This window comes from Cnephaeus nilssonii (genome assembly GCF_951640355.1).
Source record: "Cnephaeus nilssonii genome assembly, chromosome: 14".
NCBI classification, from domain to species: domain Eukaryota; kingdom Metazoa; phylum Chordata; class Mammalia; order Chiroptera; family Vespertilionidae; genus Cnephaeus; species Cnephaeus nilssonii.
In genome coordinates, this window is record NC_137085.1 from 4,899,541 (window position 1) to 4,917,016 (window position 17,476).

A 17,476-nucleotide genomic window follows, 5' to 3' on the forward strand; every position below is an offset into this window, starting at 1 on the left:
CTCAGTGTAGATCCTATATAATAAAAGGCTAATATACAAATTGTCCCCTCGACCAGTTCAACCAGCAGGCAGGCCAGCCAACCGCCCATGTCCCCTCCCCCCCCTGGCCAGGCTGGCCGAACCCCACCCATGCACGAATTCATGCACCGGGCCTCTAATATACATATATATATATATATGTATATATATGTGTGTGTGTGTGTGTATGTATATGCACACAGACACATATATACATATATATGTGTGTGTGTGTGTGTACACTGAGTGGCCAGATTATGCGTTCAGAGATCATAATAATCTGGCCACTCAGTGTATAATAAATAAAACTATAATAGAGCTATATATTAGAGCTGCATATTATATTAGTAGAGCTATATGTTATATTTATGTGATGTACTTATAAATATAAACTGAGACCATTGGAAATCTGGTGACACTACCTATGCGTTTTATGTGTATAATTATGTATGAGACTAGAGGCCTGGTGCACGAAATTCGTGCACGGGGGTGTGTGTCCCTCAGCCCAGCCTTCACCTTCTCCAATATGGGACCCCTCGAGGGATGTCCAACTGCCTGTTTAGGCCCAATCCCAGTAGGATCGGGCCTAAATGGGCAGTCAGACATCCCTCTCACAATCCAGGACTGCTGGCTCCCAATTGCTCACCTGCCTGCCTTCCTGATTGCCCCTAACCACTTCTGCCTGCCAGCCTGATCACCCCCTAACCACTCCCCTTCCAGCCTGATTGATGCCTAACTGCTCCCCTGCCAGCCTGATTGCCCCTAACTGCCCTCCCCTGCAGGCCTGGTCACCCCTAACTGCCCTCCCCTGCAGGCCTGGTGCCCCCCAACTGCTCTCCCCTGCAGGCCTGGGTCCCCCCCAACTGCCCTTCCCTGCAGGCCCGGTCGCCCCCAACTTCCCTCCTCTGCTGGCCTGGTCACCCCTAACTGCCCTCCCTGCAGGCCTGGTCCCTCCCAACTGCCCTCCCCTACTGGCCTGATCACCCACAACTGCCCTCCCTTGCAGGCCTGGTCCCTCCCAACTGCCCTCCCCTGCTGGCCATCTTGTGGTGGCCATCTTGTGTCCACATGGGGGCAAGATCTTTGACCACACAGGGGCAGCCATCTTGTGTGTTGGAGTGATGGTCAATTTGCATATTACTCTTTTATTAGATAGGATAGAGGCCTGGTGCACGGGTGGGGGCCAGCTGGTTTGCCCTGAAGGGTGTCCCGGATCAGGGTGGGGGTTCCCTTGGGGCGTGGGGTGGCCTGGGCGAGGAGCCTGTGGTGGTTTGCAGGCTGGCCACACCCCCCAGCGACCCAAGCGGAGGCCCTGGTATCTGGGCTTTATCTATCTTATACAATTGAAACTTTGTAGCCTTGAGCGGAGCCAAGCCTCCTTCTCGCTCCGTGGCCGCAGCCATTTCTGTTGGGATTTATTTATCTTCTATAATTGAAACTTTGTAGCCTTGAGCGGAGGCCAAGGCAGGCCAGGGCTGCGGAAGCTTGGCTTCCTCTATCACCGAGGGCAACTCAAGCCTCCTGCTCTCTCCAGCTCTGTGGCTGCTGCCATTTTTGTTGGGATTTATTTATCTTCTATAATTGAAACTTTGTAGCCTTGAATGGAGGACTGGGCCCACCAGGGTGTGAGGAAAGCTTGGCTTCCTCCATTGCTGGGGAAACCCAAGCCTCCTGCTGGCTCCGTGGCCGCAGCCATCTTGGTTAGGTTAATTTGTATACTCGCTCCTGATTGGCTGGTGGGTGTGGCTTGTGGGTATAGCGGAGTGGTGGTTAATTTGCGTATTACTCTTTTATTAGATAGGATACATATATGTGCACTCTGAGACATGAGTCGATGACGACTTGGGTTTGTGGGTGTCATCACTTTGTGGTACGTTCTGGAAGAACCCCCCCTTCTCCAGAGCTGCAGGTGGCAGTGTTTCCCGGGGCCAATGAGCCCGACCAGGAGTGGTCTCTGGTCCTGCGGGGCGATGGGCACATGGCAGGATACCATTCTCTCCACGCTTGGTGAGTGTGTGAACATTTCCATCCTGAGGAGTTAAAACTAAGTAACTCCCACAATAGAAAAACGCAGAGGCTTTCTGTGGTAAAACACACACCGTAAATCGACCCTCCCGCCGTGTCTGGCGTGCAGCTCCGCGCAGTCAGGGCAGCCGTCGCCACTCCCCCGCCGACGCTTCATCTTGCGAAACGGAAACTCTGTCCCGTGAAACACTAACCCCCGTTCTCTCTCCCCAGCCCCTGGCACCCCGCATTCTCCCGTCTGTGGATCTGACCCCACGGGACCGCGCAGGAGTGGAATCGTCCAGCATTCAGCCTTCTGTGTCTGGCTCATGTCACTGAGCGTCAGGTCCTCGAGGTGGGGACAGGTGTCAGCATTTCCCTCCTCCTCACTGCTCGCATCACATCCGTGTGAGGTGGACTACCTTTGCTCATCCATCATCTGTCGACGGACACCCGGCTGCTCCCACACGGTGACTACTGAGTGGTGCTGCCGTGGCCATGAGGGCGCACACATCCGGCGGCTTTAAATTTCCCCGAGAAGATCATGAGGGCGGCCACCCTTTCCCAGCCAGAGTGTGTGCGGCCGGACGGTCCCGGGTCGGGAACTCGCCCCTCGCCTAGGACCCGGCCCCGCCGCCTTGGGGGTAGGCATGGGGGCCTGTCCCAAGGAGGAGATGCCAACATGGGGCTTATGATACCCTTCTCCTGGAGGCCTTTAGGGGGTAACCTGTCCCGCCCACCCCACTGGGCAGCTGTTCCAGCCACACCGACTCCCACGAGGAGGCCTGGCCCCTCCAGCTCCGACTGCCCAGATTCTGGAGGGAGGGCACCGCACCCCACAGTGTGCACTTGAGGGGAACTGAGTCACTTAGTGATCAATTCCAAAGCGCCGGACTCATCTGGCTCAGCTGGTTGGAGCGTCGTCCCCTATACCAGAAGGTGAGGGTTCAGTTCCCAGCCAAGGGCATGTACCTGGATTGCAAGTTCCATCCCTGGTCAGGGCACCCGATCGGTGTTTCTCTCTCTCTTCCTTCCTCTCTCTAAAAATCAATCAAAAGCAGTACCTCCTCTTCCTCCCTCCCAATAATGACGATGATAACAAAAATAGTAACGGCCTTGTACTGAACGTATGCACGCCCTGTGCCACCCTGGGAGGCGGCTGGCATTGTAACCACGATACAGGCAAGGGCCCGAGGATCAGAGAGGAGATCCGGAGAGCCGAGCTGTCCTGGAGCGGGCCTGGGGGAGCCTGAGCTGTGTCCCCGACACTTCGCTGCTGCCTTTCGCTCCAGGCCGTGGTCTCCACATTCAGATGCCCGCACCACAGCCTCAGGAGCTGTGTTCCCGGCCCCTCCTGGGACCCGCTGTGTTCCCGGCCCCTCCTGGGATCAGGGGGATCTCAGAGCTGGGGGGGCCAGGATCTCCGTTAACCAGCCTGGGAGATTCCATACAGCCAGACAGCAGGCACTGGGGGGAGCCATCTGGTTTCCATGGTATCAGCCCCAAATCCCACCAAAGGGTGAGCGTTCAGGTGGAGACATTTCCATTCCTCAGGCGCCTGAGAGCCCCGGTGGGGAAGGGACCTCTGTGGGGTCCCCCGGGTCCCTCCAGCCCGTGGTCCCACATACCGAGGTTTCACCTTCGCTTTTCAGAGTCCCCTCCCTGTTTCAGCACAAACATGCAGTTCCACCAGAACTGGGGGGAGGGGATCAAAGACCAACACTCGATATGTGTTCCAGTCCCTTCTCAGAGACGAGGCCCCCACGCCTGGAGACGTTTCTCCTACCATCTGAGCTGCACTTTTGAAGGGGTCATTGATTGGCTTCCTATTTTTTATTAATCAAAGATACACCACAGCCAGCCAGGCCTCTGAGCTGGGGACGAGGCCACACGAGGTGCCACCCTCACACAGAACACAGACCCGCCGTGCCGATGGGGCACGGAGGGTTCGTTCCCGATGGGCTCTCCCCAGAAGGCCGGGGGCCCGCGGTGCCAGGGAGGGCGTCCAGGTCCGGGCAGAGGGGATGGAGAACAGGCCGAGAACAATCTGTCAAGGTTCCCACGGGAGCAGAGCCCAGGTGCCGTCAGCACTGCGGCCCGGCCCCCGCCTCTCCCTTTAGATGTGACCCGAGTCCGACAGCATGTCCCCTGGGTGTGCGGGGCGTCAGGGCCAGAGGAGGGACCGCCAGAGCCGAGACCCAATCAGGGCTCGTTTCACCAGCAGCGCTCCAAACAGCCGCTCCCGCCCCCAGGCCACCTCCTGGGCCTGTGGACCCCCAACATCTGGCTGAGTCCTTCCTGTCTGCCACATCTGGGGGGCGGGTGAAAATGACCCTCCCCCACTTCCCAGGGCTGGTCCCTGACAGGTGAAGCGTCTGAGGGGAAAAGGCTGTTCTGGGATCTCACACGGAAGCTCATTGGGCAGAAACTCGCTGAGTCTCAGTTTCCCTCCCCGTGGCCAGGGTCCTGTGCCCTCCCCCACCGCCACTCCCCGCCTGACTCGGGGGACAGCCTGGGACAGCTCTAGCTGCAGCCCTGCCCCCAGGGACAAGCCAGGACCGAGAAAGAGGGTCCCTGAGCCAGGTCCCGGCTCTGCCACTGACCCCGGGTCAAGCTCGGGCCAGCCATCCTGCCTGAGAGACCGTCACCCATGCACTCCAGATCCAATGGACTCTGGTCACCGTGGCTCCAGGTCATTCAGATGCTGGGACTGGACTCACCAGCTCTCTCACAGGCCCGCCCCCCCCCCCCCCATTGCTCTCTGCCCTCCAGCCTCCCCGCTTTGGCTTCTCCAAAAGCCCCAACTCCCCTCTGGCCCCAGAGCCCTCGCTGTGCTGTTCCTTCCCAGGGACACCTTCCCTGCTCCTGGCCTGGCCGTCCCAGGCCCTGTCTGAATGCCACGGTCCGGGACCTCTTCAGACCCCTGTGCCGCCCTCCCCTGGACTCGGGTGGGCGTCATCTGATGTGCTGTTAACAGCTGCACGTCTCACGCCCTCCCTGCCTGTCACTGCTGCACCCCAAAGCCCCAAAGGGCCAGACACACAGTTGACAATCACTTAGCAGAAGCAAGCGGGAAAGGTTTCAGGGAGATCACGGGTTTTAAAGCAGGGATCAGACGCCCAGGGGCTGCCGTCTGTGAGGAGAGTGGGGGAGTCACCCTTAAGGGGCTGTCCAGGGATAGCACCCCCCAACCTCGAGCCCCGCGGGCGCCCAGCTGCTCTGCGCACACCCGGCTGCAGCAGGGGGGCCATTACCTAAACTACAACTCCCATCATGCTACACTCCACGGCACCGCCCCTCGCAGCCTTCTGGGGATTGTAGTTCTCATAGGGGTAGGGCCTGAAGACTAGGGAGTCTGGGCTTTCTCTCGGGGAAATAGGGAGCCTCCGCAGCCAGCTAGTAGGGAGGGCTGAGGGCGCTGGCTGCCTGCTGCCCGGCTCGGGCTCCTTTCGCTCCAGCAGCTGTCTCTCCAGCTCATTCTTCTTCATCATCGTCATCATCATCATCGTCACACCACAGCTACTCTATTTGCTGAGCACCTACCATGTGCCAGGCCCTGAACTAATCTCTTGGAGGGCAGAGACAAAGACAGACATGGTCCCCGTCTTTGCTGGCACACGTCCAGGCAGGGAGACAGACCTGGGACCTTTAATCGCACAAATAATTCCTTGTGCCGGGTCCCAAGCAGGGCAGCCTGCAGTCCAATAGCAGCAGCAAGAGGGAAGGTGGTGGGACGATTTTCTGAGCCAAAGACAGACACAAACAGAGAGCAGACAACGGCCTGGAATCTTTAAAATTCCAAGGGTGAATGTGATGGGTGGAATGGGAAAATCCAGAGCCATCCTGCCAACTCCCTCATTATCTCCGAGAAATTAGCCCAGGGAGAGAGGGGCCGTGCCCGAAGTCACACAGCAAGCCAGAAGACGTGGGTCCAAGCAGGCAGCCCCACATGTCCAACCCCCCGAGGACAGGGCCTGGGCCTGCGTATCTTCTAGAGCAGTGGTCGGCAAACTGCGGCTCTCGAGCCACATGCGGCTCTTTGGCCCCTTGAGTGTGGCTCTTCCACAAAATACCACGGCCCGGGTGAGTCTATTTTGAAGAAGTGGCATTAGAAGAAGTTTAAGTTTAAAAAATTGGGCTCTCAAAAGAAATTTCAATCGTTGTACTGTTGATATTTGGCTCTGTTTACTAATGAGTTTGCCGACCACCACTGGCTTAGAGCATCATCCCAATAGGCCAGGGTTGTGGGTTCAATCCCCAGTCAGGGCCTCTCTCTCTCTCTCTCTCTCTCTCTCTCTCTCTCTCTCTCTCTCTCTCTTTCTTCCTCTCTCTCTCTGACAATAGTGAAAAGAAAGATAGAAACAGCCAGGGTGCATGGTGTCATTTATAAGCTACCACGTGGGCTTGTGACTACTCACCCAGCCTTATTGTTGTCAAATCAAAATCCCCCACCGGCTTAAGCTGCTGTAGTCGAGTTCCCCTCTCTACAATGACGGCGATGCTGATGACACATGGCCCTGCGTGCGTGCGTGGCCGCTGCTGAGCTCCTCTCCGACTGCTCACCCCGGGGCTCACTGCCCTCAGCCGCTGCACTGGCCTCCGTGGTCCTTGGACCAAGCGGAGCTCATTCCTGCCTCAGGGCCTTTGCACTGCCCACATCCACTGGTGGCTGGCTCCTCCCGCCCTTCAGGTCTCAGCTCCAATGCCACCTCCTCCGAGAGGCCCTCCGTGTCCACCCAGGCACCGCCAGCCCGTGGCCCTGCTCCCTCACCGCTGTTCCTCTTGCACTCCGAGACCTCACAGGTTTCTTCGTTCGCTTATTGGACAGAATGTGAGTTCGCGGGAGGGGTCGGGATTCCCGCTCGCATTCCCCGCCTCTGTATCCCCAGTGCAGGGTGCACAGTAGACACTCACTTGCGGTGTCCTGGATTAGCTAATTAGTGTGTTAATTAATGCTGCTCCCCTGCCCGACGTGCTCTCTCCCTCTTTGCTCGGGAGCGGGAAATCCCGTCCTTTTTCCAGCCGCCCCTCCGGGGAAAGCCTTCCTGGGACACGGGACACGGACTAGGACAGGTCTCGCTCCTGGGCCCATGACATCCGCCCAGGGTCCCTCCTCCTCTGCCTGTCTCTCTCGTCGATGCAGGGTAGCGGCCATCGTCCCCTGTTAGACGTCATCCCCTCCAGGAGGGGAGCTCCGAGAGGGCAGGAACTGCCTTGTCCACTTCCTGTTCCCAGCTGAATGAATGATGGAAGGAAGGAAGGAGTGAGTGAGCTGCTTACTGAATGTGTGCCAGGCCTGGGGAGGGGGCTGCTTTGATGTCTTAGTTCACTGTCCCAGCCTGAGGATCCCCGTCTCCGGGGCAGGGACCACCCAGGCCCCGTCCTCCCCGCCCCCAGCGACAAGGAAAACAAAATCAAAGCTGCGTGTCGGTTCAGATGTGCTTTGCTCTGAACAAAGGGGCAGCTGCTGCTCTGCCCAGACCGGCGCCTGCATCCGCACCGCCGCGCGAGGCCGGCCTGGCTGCACAGCCCAAGGGGCTCGGGCTGTTCTCAGCGAGCGGGCGCCCGTCCCCGCTCCCCAGCCTCCGTCCTCACCCCAAAGAGCAGCCGCAGCCGCAGCCGCAGCCCGGCGCGGAATGCGCGTCCCCGCTGCACTTGGTAAACACTGGCTCGTTAGCAGAGCAGCCCCTTGACACCGCGGCCGCTCCCCGGTGCCTCTGAGTCAGACGCCAGAGTTCACCGACAAAAACAAGTTTTTCCCAGAGAGCGAGCGGCTCCCGGCCGAGCTCCCTGCGTCTCGTCTCGGGAAGAAAGGGAGGAGGAGGCGGAGAAACGCTGCCTCTGGCCAGCACGGCCGGGCTGGGCGGGTGTCAGCCACAAGGACAGGGAGCCGAGGGTGCCAGGCTCAGGGAGGCGCCCCCAGGTGCGTCTGTCCCTGCCCGGGCCTGAGCCCTCCGTGGGGCGTGGCTGCAGGAGCGTGGCCCCCCGCAGCCTGGCACCTCTTCCTGCCTCCCCTGCCTCCCTCCTGACCCCCTGCCTTCCTCCCCCGAATCCCCACCTCCCACCATCCTACCCCACACAGCCACAGCCCAGGATCCAGGGGCCGCTCCCTCCGATAAAGGAGAGGTGGTGTCGGCCGCCGGGGGCAGGGGCACAGGCTGACCTGGATGCACACCCAGACCTGCCACTTAGGAGCTCGGGGACCTGGGGGAGCCACGGGAGGGTGCCTGCCTGTAGGACAGGGCCACATCGGCCCCGCCTCCGGGGGGGGGGGGCGGAGGGGGGCTGTGAGCGCCCTGTGAGAGGATGTGTGGGAAGCTCCCGGCACCTGGGAGTGGGCATCGTTCTCAGCAAAAGGGGCGGCTCCCAGCCTCCCTGGCTTCCGATGCAAAGGTGGGCAAAGGTCTCCATGTGGGGACCGAGGTCCCGTGCTCCAGGGACGCTCCCCCAGAGGGGCTGGCAGCCTGCTCCCGAGGGAGGGCCGGGGCTTGGCCACCCCGCCTCCACCCCCCAACCGGCTCATCCACAGAAGAGGCTTTTCACACAGGCCCGACCTGAAAGCCCAGAGGACGCCACGGAAACCGCCGCAAAAGCCAGCCTGGCTCGTGGCGTGGACCCCGGAAACGCTGCTCCCCACAAACGCCTTCCCTCTGGCCCAACAAATGTCGATGGAGCCTCTACGGGGTGCCAGGCGCTGGACGAGCACAGGACCCTGCCCCCACGGATGGCACGGAGAGCCGGGGTCTCTGCAGGGCACGTGCCAGCTGCTTCCTGCTTCACCCTACAGGGAACAGGCCCGGTCTGTGTGGCCCCCAAATGCGGGCCCCTCGAGGACAGAGACCACCTGGGTGTCGGTGTCCCCGTCTTCCTTCCTAACAGAACCTCGGTTTGGTTCAAACGGGCCAATCGGCTCAGAGAAAACCAGGTGCCTCCCAGGCTCCTGGGCGGCTCGCGGGGCCGCCTGACCCACTTTGGGCCCGTGAGCTGGACCGAGGCGTCTCCTGCCGGGAACGTCCAGGAAATCGGCTGTTTCCCCGGATAAAGAGAGGACCTCGCCCTTCGCTCCTCCCCCGTCCTCACACCCGCCTGCCGCCCTGGATGCTGTCGTGACACCTGGAGGCAGAGCAGCCATTTGGCGCCGCGAGGATGAGAGCCACGGGCCAGGGGTCGCGGAGGCGAAAGCCAGAAGGGCCTCCCGGAGGCGGCGGCTGTCTGTTCTGTGCTCAGGCCGCCACGGCAGTTCTGTGACTCACCACCAGGCCGCCTCCGAGGCCGGCATGGTTCCCAGAACAGAGCGGCCGCTTAACAAACAGGAGTCCGGGACAGAGTGATGGACAATGAGGCCAACCAGGCCCTGAGGGGCCCATGGCCCTGGGACGGCCGCACACTCCATCCCAAAAGGAAAATGCAGACCATCCATCAGCGGGAGGGGAACTGGTCCCTGGCCCAGCCCTCCCCGGACCACACTGTGGGCCCCGAGCCTCTCTGGGCCTGTTTTCCCGTCCGGAAAGCTGGTCTGGGATTCGGGGTCTCTGGGCGCGTCTGCGAGGGGAGCCGCCAGATTCCTGGGCCACGGCCCCCATGATTCTCCTGTCCGTTCCTTCTGGTGGGGGAGGAGGGGGCTCTTCTCACCTTCAAACCCGAATTCCACGGAGGGGACCACAAGGCAAGAAGCCGCCGGCTGCTGATGACCCGGGAGGGGCCGGCCTCGGCGAGCCCACGCCGGTGCCACGCGCTGTGTCCTCTCGGAATCCGCACAGCCCCGAGCTGGGTTGTTCTGATCCCTATTGAACAAACGAGGAGCCGAAGTTAAGGGTGACACCGCTCGGCCTCATGTACAGGGTGAGCACGAGGCGGGGGGGGGGGGGGGGGGGGCGGGGGGGGAGGGGCAGGACTAGAGAGCCACGGGGTGAAGCCGGCACGACGGCAGTCCCCGGCGATGGGGGTCCCACAAGAGGCGAAGTCATGTTGCCCGAGGTCCCGGGAGAAAATTCCACAGGCCGGACCCCGGGTCCTCCTGGAATGAATGCTTGCTAAGCAGAGAAGCTCAGAGACACTGGCACAGAGGGAAGTGCTGGGGTCATCCAGAAGGGCTTCCTGGAGGAAGCAGACGGGAAGGGACATGTTGAAGGGGTTGTAGTTCACACCCAAAGAATCCAGGGAGGGAGGCTGGGCGCTGGCTCACTGTGTTGTCTGCGTGCGGGAGGCTGGCTGTGGAGGCTGCCTGCCCCTGACTCCGCTTCCCCATCTGACCACGTGCTCCTCCAGAGTCTTCCTCCGGACGTGGCACAGACCACGGCTCGGGGGAGGGGGAGGGGGAGGCTGGCCCATGGGTGTGACAGAGCACGGGGAGGATCCGGAGGCTGGAAGAGGGTGAGCAGGGGACGAGGGCAGGCGCTCTGGAAGTGTCCCAGCACGGCATACGAGGCGGCTCCCGCCCCGATGGGCGCTCCCCTGGTCCTGCCTCTCCTACCTCTGAACCCATGACATTCCCACGGCCCAGGGAATCCCCTGCTGCCCCTGGGAGGCCGAAGTGCTGGCTAAGGGGGAGCAGGGGGGCGCCAGAAGGGAGTCTGAGTGAGGGGGTGACTCACATTAGAGTCAGTCTGACTTCCCTCTCCCTCCCATGATTAGCAAGCCCTTGGGTGGCCCTGAGATGCAGCCAGGTTTGAGCACCACTGACTGAACCTACGCAGGCCTCGGTGTCCCTATCTGGAAAATGGGGGCATAAAAGTCCCGCTCCCGCAGCACAGCTGTGATGATGGTGAGAGTTTAAGGTGGGGGAGGAGCCAAGCAAATACATGGTGGTGCCACACAGTGGGCCAGTGACCAGACACAGCCATGCCCGGGGCCGTGGCCCTGACCGCTACACAGACCAGGAAACGGCCCAGAGGCCGTGCGAGAAGCTGGAGGGTCATTTCATTTGTGAAAAGTTCGTCGTATAACAGTATCTCCCAGATCATTTTAATGCAAATGTTATCAACAAACTGGGCAGCCTAATGCAGTGATGAGAAGAGGGAAAATCAGAAAAGTGAATAAACCGAAGATCAGCCTCCTGCCTCTTCCCCCTCAAACACACCCCTGGGGAGTCAAATACTAATTAACCGCTCCTTCCACGCGGACCCCCAGTTTGCAGGATCCACTCCTATTTCTTAGAACAAACGCTGTCGGAGCCGATCAACAAAGCCCATCCCTTCAGAAGAGGCCAAAGCCACCACAGAACAGACATCAGGCCAGGCAGACCCTGGCGAGTTATCTCTTAAAGCAAAAGCACCCTAATTTTCAGTTATTTGTATATGATGCCAAGGAGCAGAGGTGGGGGTGGGGGGGGAGAGGGATTAATTTTACCTGGATTGCAAGTATCTGGAGCTGTCAGAAACTTGCACTCTTGCAAATAATAATTCCACAGGATATTTAAATAATATGGTATTCAGGCACAAAGACAATTTTAACTAATTCTAAAGTAAAACACATTCTCAACACAGTGAAGTAAACATTTTAGGTGAATAGCTGGAGATTCTTTCTAATCTAACTTGGTGAAAATTTTTTAAACTTTCAAATAATTCCAAGATGAAGAGGAAATTACATACTACTTAGACATTTCATAGTATTTGGATGTTAAAATGAGAGCATTGGGTACTAAAACTTAGAAGATGTAGCCAAAGCAATAATCAAAGGAAAATTCATATCCACAGATATACTAAAAGGTATTACATTCCTAAGAAAGAGATTCTTTTAACAGAAAATTGGCTTACCCATCAAACAGCCTTCAACAAGGGGAGAAACTTTTGTCTAATTGTTTGGCCAAATTTCCTTAAAGTTCATACAACAGAAGATTGCTAATACATGGCATTCTTTTCTTTTTAAAAAAAATTTTTTTTTACTGATTTCAGAGAGAAAGGGAGAGGGAGAGACAGATAGAAACATCAATGATGAGAATCACCGATCAGCTGCCTCCTGCACGCCCCCCACTAGGGATCAAGCCCACAACCTGGGCATGTGCCCTTCACTGGACTCGAACCTGGGACCCTTCAGTCCACAGGCCAATGCTCCATCCTCTGAGCAAAACCAGCTAGGGCACATGGTTTTCTTTTCAAAACCTCTCCATCTCTTGCCCTGGCTGGTGTGTCTCAGTGGATAGAGCATTGGCCTGCACACTGAAGGGTCGTGGGTTTGATTCCTAGTCAAGAGCACATACCTGAGTTGCAGGTTCGATCCCTGGCCCCGACTGGGGCGTGTGCAGGAGGCAACCAATGGATACGTCTCTCTCCCATCTCTCGCTCTCTCTCTCTCTCTCTCTCCTCCCCCTCCATCCCTTCCACTCTCTCTAAAAGTCAATGGGAAAAATATCCTCGGGTGAGGATTAACAACAACAAAAACACTTCTCCATCTCCAAACTTGAGATGTATGGTGATGAAATTCCAGTAGTAGCAGAGATGTGTTGATATCTAGAATAATAAAAGTATAATATGCAAATCGACCTGACAGCCCGAACAGTAAAACAACCATCTGGATGACCTTCTGGATGACCTTCCAGACAAAGCCATGGCTGCCAACACAGCCGCCAGGGCTACTGCCTCAGCCCGAGGCAGCCAGGGCTGCGAAGGCCTACTCCTGCACAAATTTCACGCATCGGGCCTCTAGTAGACTATGTTTACTATCTCCACTAGACAGATAAAGAAAGGAAGGTGGAGAAAGTCCATAACGCCTACGGAGAACCCTCACTTCCTGTTCTGTTCTCACTACTGGCTACCTTTACCTGAAGCCTTCAGCTAAGCACTAGCTGGGGAATATAACGAGGCTAACACTATTGGCACCCATTGGCTATATGACCTCAATCAGGTCATTGAACGTTTCTGTCGTCGTCAGCATTTGCCATAATAATGCTGAATAACAAACAACCTCAAACTCTCAGAGACGTCCTGTGCGAATCTTTCTTCTCACACTCATTGCTCTGTAGGTTGACTGCAATTGCCTGGCCAAGGCTGGACTCCACTAGGTAGTTCTGTTTCAGGCTGTGGGTCCGTTGAATTTGGCTCCAGGCTGTAGGTTGGGTTCAACCTGCCCCATGTGTCTCCACATTTCTTTTGGATCAGAAGTTAAATAGGGTGTATTTTGTCATGACAGATCACAAATATGCAAGACAGAGAGAAGCAACATGTGGTGGTATCTCCCAAGCCTCCTCTTACGAGGCATGCTATCTCTTCTACCATTGGCCAAAGCAAGTCATGTGGCCAAGGCCAAAGCAGTGGGGCAGGAAGATCTATTCTGCCCCAAGGAGAAGGGGGGTGAATAACTGCTGAACAATAATCCAATCTAGCCTACTTTCTGAGCCTCAGTGTTCTTGTCTGTAAAACGGGGTTGATGAAAGTCCTATCTCATAGGAACCAACGTCAAGCTTTGCTCTAACCTAACTGTACCTGAACCTTGTGCTGGCTGGCTTTGGACTTGGGTTATGTCCCGCTCCTGCCAGCTCTGCTTCTTTCTGACACAGGTAAGCTCCATGCACCTCAGTTTCCTCATCTGGGCTGGTGACTACATCACAGGTGGGTGTCTGCACAGAGGGGTGGAGGGACAATTCAGAGCTTGGCTCTGAAGTAGGACAGCACCAGGCTGGGACCCTAGTGCTTCCAGTGAGCGGCTAGAAAAGCTCTGGTCTCTTCATCTGTAAACTGGGGGTTACACAAGGTGCCTGATGGGGCGCATAAAACACCTGTGCTGTGGACCCCAAGCACAGCGCCTAGTACACACTCAGTTCTCAACAAAGGGTGTTTCCCTACCCTTCTCTTCTCTGTGACTCTAAACATACCAAAGAGATTGCCTTCATCGACACGGGGACAGAACTCGTCGCTGATGCAGGATGATGGGATATGCTGCATGATGTGCCTTATAAACGTTAAAAAGCCAGTGAGTAAAATACCAGACTCTGGCACATCTAAGATGTTATCAATGGCAAAACACATCCCATTTCAGAGACGTTAGCTATCGGGGAAGTGGGTGCCTTCAAATAGATTAAATCCAGTGTGTGGTATTACAGGTGGGAAATGAAGACATGGTTTCATAGAATTAAGTGGTGTCTGACTTCACTACCCTGGGGTAGCCTCGTCTCCCTGAGTTTATCGAATGCCATAATAGAAACTCAACAGATACCTATTGAGAGAATGACCCAATCTATCCTCCACTCATCAAAGAATCAATGAATGGAAGAAAAAAAAAAAGAATCAATGAATGAGTCAACAATGAGTGGTGCTTGTTGATTTAAAAACTGTGTTCACCACTCCAAGGTTAAAACTTGTTTCTTTTCGAGAGGGACTTCCATGCTAGACTGATGTTAACATATACTTTTGCAGGCATCGGATACATGCAGAGCTAATACAGTTGTTCATCTAAATCCTTTCCCACAACGCTTGTTCATGGAACAGACAGCAGCTGGGCACCTATTATCTGCAAGGGACAAATAAGCTGTCAAGCACAGAGAGGTATGGCCCTGCCCACAGGGAGTTTAGTGTAGTGGGGAGACAGGCAGGCGTGTAAATAAATAAATAAGTAAACATTTTCTTGGTAGCCATGCACTGAGAGGCCCTCCCCACCCCACTGCCAGCTAAGAGCATTTTAGTCTACTTCTTTTGTGGTCTGAGAATGGATCACCGCCCCCAGCCCCACCCCACCCCCCGCCCCGTTTGCTTTTTTCAAGGCCTTTATGTCAGTGGCAGCGCTGTGTATTCACTGAACCTAGCTTTTTGCCTACTGTGCCCCCTGAGGACTACATTTCCCAGCCTCCCTTGCAGCTAGGTGTTGCCACGTGACTCCAGTCTGGCCAATGGAAAGGAGGAATGCTGATTCAGACTTCACCATGAAACATCTTGGGGCATCATCATCCACATACTCATTCTACCTCCCACACCTGCAAGGCTGGAAGCAAAGAAAAAAATCTAGGAAGGTGGAACCGACAGTGAGAGGAGCCTGAAGGAAAGGTGTTTAACCCACACTGCACTGCAGGGTGAGAAAAAAGAAACCTTTATTGGGTCAAGTCCCTAAGAGTTCAGGAGTTACTTGTTACTGCCACAGAGCACAGTCCAACTCACACAGCCATTTCTAAAAATCACCCCCATTTTCTTATACATGAGGCTAAAGATGTCCTCACGGCCAAGGAGGAAAACCAAGCACTGGGAAGAGACTCTGCCACGAGGAAGGATGAAACCGCCAAAGGGGAGAGGAGCCTCCAGGCTGGGGCCATGGCTAGGGGCCAAACCATCCTCCCGACCCTGAGCACGAAAAGCCAGTGAGGGCAGGCTGGGACGGTGACCCAGAACGGAGCCCAAGCTTCTCAGGCTCAGGGATGGCAGTTCACAGGCCTCGGCTCTCAGGGTCCTGGAGGCCACCTCTCTGCCTCCCCAGGCGCCGGGGTTAAAGAGCAGCTCTAGAGGCAAAGAAGTCGAGATTGCAGTCACCTCACCTCTCGGGGCCTCGGCCTCCTTGTCTGTAAAATGGGCAGGATAATGACAGCAGCGCAGCCACCGTTCTATCATGAGGATTCAACAAGGTGATTCACATAAAGAACTTAGTGCTGCCCAGCCGGCATCGCTCAGGTTGAGCGGCAACCTGATGAACCAGGAGGTCACGGTTCGATTCCCGGTCAGGGTACGTGCCCGGATTGCGGGCTGGATCCCCAGTGTGGGGCGTGCTGGAGGCAGCCGATCGATGATTCTCCCTCATCATTGATGTTTCCATCCCTCTCTCCCTCTCCCTTCCTGTCTCAAATCAATAAAAATATATTTTCTAAAAAAAGAACGTAGTGGCTCGTCCACAATAAGCGCCCAATAAACAGACGAAGAGGAGAGCGGGCACTGGGAGTCCCCCGGAAGCACCCGGGGCACTGACCCATCTTGCTACACCCTGGGGTCCGTTCTGGGGAAAGGCTCTCCCCAGCTCAGGCGGTAAACTGAGGACAATCAGTCCTCCCTGGGCTGTCTCCAGCTCACTCTCTCCTCACGGACACTTGAGAAGCCATTTTTTCAGAAGTGCTCTCAAAACAAAAACAAAACTCTCTGCTTTGTTCCATGGAAGCAGCATTAAAAATTCAGCAGTTGGCCCTGGACTGTGTTCCTAAGTGGTTAGAGCAGTGGTTCTCAACCTTTCTAATGCCGTGACCCTTTAATACAGTTCCTCATGTTGTGGTGACCCCCAACCATAAAATTATCTTCGTTGCTACTTCATTACTGTAATTTTGCTACTGTTATGAATCTGAGAAACGCTAGCAGGGTCGCTTAAGACCATCGGAAAACACAGATATTTACATTATGATTCATAACAGTAGCAAAATTACAGTAATGAAGTAGCAACGAAAATAATTTTATGGTTGGGGGTCACCACAACATGAGGAACTGTATTAAAGGGTCGCGGCATCAGAAAGGTTGAGAACCCCTGGGTTAGAGCATCGCCCCACTGCACCTTAGGGTCCCAGGTTCTATTGCCAGTCAGGGGCACGTACGTGGGTTGAGGGTTTGCGCCCGCCCCTGGTCGGGGCATGTGCGAAGACAACCAGTCAGTGTGTCTCTCACATCGATGTTTCTCTCTCTCCCCCTCCTTCCCGTCCTTCCACTGTCTCTGAAAAGCAATGAAAATATCTATCTATCCTCAGGTGAGGATTAACAAGAAAACAATTCGCTAGTTGTGGGAAGCAGAGGGACAAGGAGTGTGGCCTGAGCTCAGAACCGACTGCTGGAGAGTCTGGGCCAGAAGCAGCGATGGTCGGTCTTTCCTCTGCCCCGTCCCCGTTGACATCCCTCCTCGCCTCCTCGCCGTCCTGCTTGTTTGTCAGCTCCCTTACTTCTGTCTGTTTCCGTCTGGTCTGGAACGTAAGGGAGGCCCACAGCGTGGCTCCAGAAGCCAGGCAGAGGTACACAGCAGGCACTTAACACTCGCGAAAGGACCCAGGCGGAGGGACTAGGTGGACAATTAAAGGAATGGACAAAAGAGAAGGCGAGGCACGGCTGGTGGAGAATGGATCTTTCCCTCCATCAGAGCAGAGCCCGGTCCCCAGAACTTCTCCTCCCTGGGCCTCAGTTTCCTTGCCTGTACCATGGGGATTCTATTCCTGCCCACCAGCTAGATTGTTCTGAGCATTAATGAAAAAATCCGTGTGAAACGTAACTCTGTGTCTGGCACAATGGCCTGTGGTTTCAGTCACTGAACGGGGAGGTGGGGAGGCGGGTGCGCACGCACAGCTACCACCACTCCGATGGAAAAAGATTCCAAGATTCCGCTCCTGATCCAAGGAGCTTCTCCTGAGAAGCCCCCAGCTGAGCCCAATGTGGGGACAAAGGTCAGCACTGAGTGAGTTATAAAAACAGCTCCCAGCCAGGAACCATGGAGCTGCCCCCACCCCGCCCACACCCCCACCCAGCGCGAGCCGGGGATTAACTCCGGCCTGACCAGCTCGCTCAGCTTCTGG

At 56.3% G+C, this 17,476-nt stretch overlaps 1 long non-coding RNA gene across 5 annotated transcripts in view; it reads right to left on the reverse strand.

The window, feature by feature from the left end:
- LOC307111462 overlaps positions 1 to 17,476 on the reverse strand; it is a 58,327-nt gene that overhangs the window by 35,239 nt on the left and 5,612 nt on the right. For all 5 annotated transcript variants that reach the window (XR_013814572.1, XR_013814573.1, XR_013814574.1 and 2 more), the window contains exon 2: positions 9,655 to 9,806. This is a non-coding gene — a long non-coding RNA (uncharacterized lncRNA). The remainder of the gene's footprint in view (positions 1 to 9,654; positions 9,807 to 17,476) is intronic.